Raw genomic sequence first — 6,550 nt, forward strand, 5'->3', positions numbered from 1 at the left:
AACTCCTATGGAGCAGGACTTGCTTCAGTGGGGCTTTGGTGCTCACTGCATCTGCCCCTTCAGTGTGTCACTTATGGATATGAAGAGTTGTAATCTGGTATGGTCTCACTCTGACCACTGGGTACACTGGCTCTTGGGTCTCCAGAGAGGTGCAAAGTCAGCCACTGCCTGGGGCCATCCAGCAGGAGCTACAGAGATCTGCAGATTCCTCCTCTTTATATTGGGTTTGGCAGTGCCCAGATGAGGCCCAGCTGTGAAGCAAGGCAGGCTGGTGCTGGTGCTGGGTCTTGGGCCTTTTATTGATAGGTTTGGGGCTCCCTGACCCAGCTGCAGCTTGTTTGACTGGGTTTTTAGCCTGAGAAAGCACAGGGCATTCATATGCAAATACCACTCTGCACAGCTTGGGTGGGGTTGTAAATTGAATGAGGCTGGGTCTCAGGGAATCACCAGGGTGGAGCAAACAGAATGGCTGCCAGTCAGTCCTGCACCGGGGAAGTCCCAGCACAGGAACAGTGACCACTGCGATCACCTCCATCTGGAAGAAAGCTGTGTCTCCCCCACACCCAACGAGTTCCTGCCCCAATGTCAGATAGTCCAGTTTCTCCCCATATGTGTCTAGATCCCCCAGAGCCGTGGTCGGCAAACCACGGCTTGAAAGCCACATGCGGCTCTTTGGCCTCTTGAGTGTGGCTCTTCCACAAAATACCACGTGCGGGTGCACACGTACAGTGCGATTGAAACTTCGTGGCCCATGCGCAGAAGTCGGTATTTTGTGGAAGAGCCAGTATTTTGTGGAAGAGCCACACTCAAGGGGCCAAAGAGCCGCATATGGCTCGCGAACCGCGGTTTGCTGAGCCGCAGTTTGCTGACCACTGCCCCAGAGCCTCGCCCAGCACTGGAGCTCAGAGGAAGTGGGAGTTTGTAAGTTCAGTTCGTGGTGCCGGCCTTTTAAGAGGAGCAGCTGGGTCTGCAGCAGCCTGTGTGTCACTCAGCCCCAATCTGCACTGGTTTTTACAGCCCATAGTTGTTACTGCCTGTAGGGACTTCTTTCCCCAGCTTTGGGACCCTGGGCTGGGGGTCTGGTATGGGGCTGGGACCCCTCGCTCCTCTGAGGCAGCTTCTGCAGAGGCGATCTCCCTCCCAAATAAAAAAGCGGCACACCCAGGTGCTGGACCAGCCCATTCTGCACCTCCACACCTCCTACCAGTCTCAGTGTGCTTTCTTCTTTACCTCTATAGATGTAGTACTTCCACTTAGCCAGCTTTCCAGCAGTTCTGGATAATAGTTGTGCTGTATTTTAGTTGTAATTTTGATGTGGTTGTGGGAGGCAGCAAGTACAGGCATTTACCTATGCCACCATCTTGATTCAGTCTAGTTACTTTTGACATTTCTAAGTTACCCCCCAACCCAATCCTTCTAGGGATACTTTTTATCCATTCAGGTGTTGTGACAGTAGTATTCTGTGAATAACATGTAGCCGGTAATTAATTATTCTAATGACATGACAAGGGCCTAGGGTACAACTCAAAATTGTTAAATACCAACATTCCTAGACAGATCACATCTGCTGCAAAAATCCTCATCAACGGCTTCAAAGTGAAGGAAGTGACTATATTAGACCTTTACAAAGCTAGACTGGGAGATCAATAAAAAAAGATTAAGAAAAACAATATATTGTTTTTACACACTGGCCTACAGTCAAACAACAGCAGCGTTAAGCACCAAACCCACTCAGAATCCCTAATGTCAACTAACCTTCTCAATGAGCAGGACTGAGATAATAGGCACACAGTTCCCATTTACTCAAACACTTTGATTAGTCCTGTCTGTTTGCCCAGCTCAGCACCCAAAAGATCCTAACCCTAACTAGTTCTTATATAGCCTAGTCCATTTTCACAGGACATAGCTGTTTTTCTGCAAGAGAAAAGTCATACACAGCACACTGTCTGAAGAAAAGGAATCAGTGTGAAACATCCCCCCAGTGCCCCCAAAATGGGAGAATGAGGATAGATTACGAACTTATAAAATCAGCCTGAAGCATGCCCTCTAGTTATGAAATGAGGCTCTGGAGGGCTGATGAGCAATGGCAAGATTCTGAGTGCTAATGACCGCTACAACCACATGTACAACAGACCATGCATGAGGAATTCCTGTAGGGGCTGAGGCATCTGTAGGCTAATCCACTCATCTATTCCCGGCACTCTCAAAGTGGGGTCCTGGACCAGCAGTCTCAATATCATCTGGAAATGAGTTAGAAGGGCAAATTCTTGGCCTCCCGCTGCAGACCAGTTGAATAAGAAACGCTATGGGTGGAGCCCAACAATCTATATTTTAAAAAGCCCTCCAGGTGACTCTCAAAATGGGAACTATTGATCTATCTAAATCATTGCAACGATTTGCATGGTAATGTAGTCTCTTCTCAGCAAATCCTCCCAGTACCTTTTAATAGGCCAGCGGTGGGCAAATTTTTTGTGAGTGCGTGCCAAAACCAGCAAAATCTCTGACTCAAAATTCTTATTCTTCTGCATGCCAACCCTAATTTTTTGAGAACATGTTACGCCTACTTGATATCTCTTAAGGTGTACGTATATGAAGAACCTTGAAGAAATAATAAAATTCATTCGAGCGACAAAAACACAATATATGATGATGAAAAATACATTTATTTTTTAATGTATACATGTACACTGATAGCCCGACAGAAAACTTTATGACTCTGTTCGATATTATCAGTGGGACTTTTGCTGCTGCATCACTGATGACAGAGATTTTACATCAGGTTTATATTTCGTGACCTTCAGAGATATGCACGAGTTACTACTTTCATCCGTCAGGCTACTCCTATTATGAGACTTAACAAAATTCATCACTGAGAACAAAGATTCACAAGTGTATGTGGATGAAACCAAAACACTGGTCAGATCTAGGAAGGCAGGGAGAGTTAAGGCAGAGGCATAGAAATTGCTCTTCCCCTCTCTCGTCAATCCATGTCTATGGTCTTTAAGATAACTTGTTATGTAAAATTATTTATTTATCTAAGATGCACCTACACTGAATTTATCTGAAAAATAAAAAAGTCTATATTAAGAAAAAAATTGTAGCCAAAACTGGTTTGGCTCAGTGGATAGAGCGTCGGCCTGCGGACTGAAAGGTCCCAGGTTCGATTCCGGTCAAGAGCATGTACCAGGGTTGCGGGCACATCCCCAGTAGGAGATGTGCAGGAGGCAGCTGATCGATGTTTCTCTCTCATGGATGTTTCTAACTCTCTATCTCTCTCCCTTCCTCTCTGTAAAAAATCAATAAAATATATTAAAAAAAGAAAAAAATTGTAAATGGAATATTATAAGAGAGGGTTTCGCGTGCCAGCAAAAGTTACTGGCGTGCCATGTTTGGCACACGTGCCAGGGGTTGCCCACCCCTGTCATAGGCCTTGTCTACATACGGCAGTAGCCTAATCCTCTGGAGACCGTGAAAGAACATTACTCAAAGGCAGTGAGAAAAGAGGCACTGGCCTCAGTTGGCATGCTAACTTATGTATGCAAAGGGTGATGTGACCAGCAGGTCACTGATGAGCAGATTTGGCCACAACTGCACACAGCTGCAGGGTCAGAAGCATCATCTTTGTTGGCAAAGAGCTACACAAATAATTCCTTAATTAAAATGCCTGTTGTGTACCTACACAAAATGCACCACTGGTATTTAACTTATTATTATGAAAAGTCCTATTGACTATGAAATGTTGAAAATAAATCAAATTTTGAGCCATTTTTAAATAAAGAACAGCCCTAGAGCCCCTGGGGAGGCTTGTGGCTAATACAGGGGATATTTCATGAGGAGCTGCTGAGGAAAATGCATGTTTTCAAAATCCAGGTACATGAGGTAGCACTTGTTTAGCTGCCATTCAATCCCATTAGGAATATGCTGATTAGCAGCCAAAGAGAGAAACTTGTGACCAGATGACCAACTCAAGCAAAACATATTTAGGTTTAGACTCTCTGAAGTGTTTATCCCACCCCAAACATTCCCTACGATCAGCTTTGGCTGGGGCTCCTGCTCCGTCATCTGATGGCTCTGCTCCTGCGGCTCAGTGTGGTCCAGGAGAGCCCACAGCCAAGCTCGGCTGGTCCAATCAACAGCTGGCTGCTTATCTGACCAGAACAGCCCCATGGGGCACAGTTCCTCTCCCTGAAATAAGCAGTCCCTGCCATTCTGGGAAACGCATTGTCTCTGGCAAAGTAGTATGAGCCCAGCAGATAACAAAGAAAATAGAACCAGAAACCAGAGTAGGACCTGGTAGAGAAAAAGAGATAAAGTTGGAAGGAGAAAGGAAATGGCGAGGAAGAGTAATTAGGGCAGTAAAGCCGAGGGGCAACTGGACAAACAAGACTATTATCACTCAAACTTAGAAAGATTCTTCAGTATTTAACAATTTGTAAATCAGGTGTCTCTTCTGCAAACAACAACAACAAAATCAAAAGTCGATACTCTATCTATACCTATATAATAGTTCCACTTGTACGGGAAACAGTTTTCCTATCCAATTCAACACAAATTATCTTTGTATTGTTTTCTACCAGTCTTTTGAAATTTCTTTACAAGAAAAGTGTAACAAATCAGGCCTGTGATTGAGGACAGTTTAGGAGTAGTCCCAATTTGGGCAGTTAATTTTTAAGCCACCTATTATGAGAAAAAGGCAGTTATAACTAAGACCTGATTTTATTCTCTAAAATGGCTAGAGTTACGTGAGTTTATCCTCCAACATCTACTTTTTAAGTGAAGAATAAGGCAGCGGTTTCCAACCAGTATGCCTCAAGAATTTTTAAAACATGCAATACCTGACTACTTAGTCAGGCTCACTGACCTCTTTCATTTAGATTGTCAAATTTAGAAAACATGACAACAGCCAACACAACAATAGCTGTCCTATGTGAATAAATCAAAATTATATCTATTTTTTGTCAGATAGGCAACAAATATATTTTTTGACGTACCTCAGAATTTTAGTAATTAGTTTATGTGTGCCATGAGATGAAAAGGGTCGAATATTACTGAATAAGGTGACCCGTGACAAGTCTTACAGCCCTGGAGGGCCTTTCTCATTTAACTTTGTGATCCATTAAATGTATCCCCGTTCATCACTTTCATTGGCTACCGCAATAGCACTGCTCTCAGATGAGTTCATCAGGATCGAGTTGTGGGGGGGAAAAAAAATTCAATTTCTGTCCAAAGAATTATTTCCAAATTCCCACTTACTTTTTAAAAGAGGTCACTGAACACACATCTAGATGATTTCAAAGAGTGTAATTATGCAAAATATTTGAAATCTCTAAAAGAAGAATCTGCCTGATTATACCCTTTATTTGTTTTATTTTACTATAAATATTAGGATTTAGCAGGGATTTTATCACAACCTTATTTTTTGTCATAAATAGTTAAATTACATGCCACCAAAACTCTTAATTGTGACTAATTCTAATTAAGAGGTAAAAGGTTTTAAAGCTTTTCACCTAGTTAAATATGTATTAACTGCATCATCTTTGTTATTCACAAATGTTCTCTATTATGGAAATGTATCATTCTCATGCCATATGCTAATGGTAACATTTACAGAAGAAGCCAGACAGCTCTTTCCAGTGGGCACCTAGTCATGGGCATCTCTCAGGACAACTGGCACAAGCACAGCAAGACCAGGGGCAAGAGAAAGTCCTACCACAAAAAGGGAAAATATGAGTGGGGATGCCCTGCTGCCAACCCTAAGATTGGCCCCCCACGCATACACACAGTCTGCATATGTGGAGGCAACAAGAAGTACCGAGCCTTGAGGCTGGATGTGGGCAACTTCTCCTGGGGTTTCTAGTGTTTTATGTGCAAAACAAGGATTTTTAATGTTGTCTACAAAGCATCCAACAACGAACTGGTCCGCACCAAGACCCTAGTAGAGAACTACATCGTGCTCAGTGACAGCACTCAGTACCACTGGGCTGAAAGTACAGGGTCTAACCGACTTCTGATGAAGAACAAAGAGACTTTAAACAAAAAACGATTAAAGAAAATTCAGAAGAAATATGATGAAAGGAAAAAGAATGCCAAAATTAGCCATCTCCTAGAGGCACAGTTCCAGCAGGGCAAGCTTCTTATATGCATCTCTTCAAGGCCAGGCCTCAGGCCAATGTAGCACAGCAAATGGCTATGTGCTAGAAGGCAAGGAACTGGAGTTCTAGGTGAGGAAAACCAAGGCCAGGAAAGGCTAGTAAACCCCCTTCCCTCCTTAAAATAAAATTTAAAAAGCCAAACAATCTTAAATAAAAATAAACATATAGTGTTCTTGAACATAATATTAAATCAGAACCACCAGATAGGGAGGCAAATATGCAAATAGTGACTTTTACCCGTTTATCTCACCCATTTTACTTTTACAAGTTATCAAATCATATTTATTGTCTTAAAAATAATTCTTCACATTAATTTACATGAAACAAGTGTAAAAATATTTTAGGGAATTTTTCTGAACAGTATTTACCAACCATTTTCAATAATCATATGGTACAAT

The 6,550-nt window shown here is 42.6% G+C and overlaps 1 pseudogene; it reads left to right on the forward strand.

The window, feature by feature from the left end:
- Positions 1 to 5,647: 5,647 nt before the first annotated feature.
- LOC102426924 lies at positions 5,648 to 6,251 on the forward strand (annotated as a pseudogene).
- Positions 6,252 to 6,550: the final 299 nt, after the last annotated feature.

The sequence above is a fragment of the Myotis lucifugus genome, unplaced genomic scaffold (genome assembly GCF_000147115.1).
Source record: "Myotis lucifugus unplaced genomic scaffold, Myoluc2.0 scaffold_119, whole genome shotgun sequence".
Taxonomy (NCBI): domain Eukaryota; kingdom Metazoa; phylum Chordata; class Mammalia; order Chiroptera; family Vespertilionidae; genus Myotis; species Myotis lucifugus.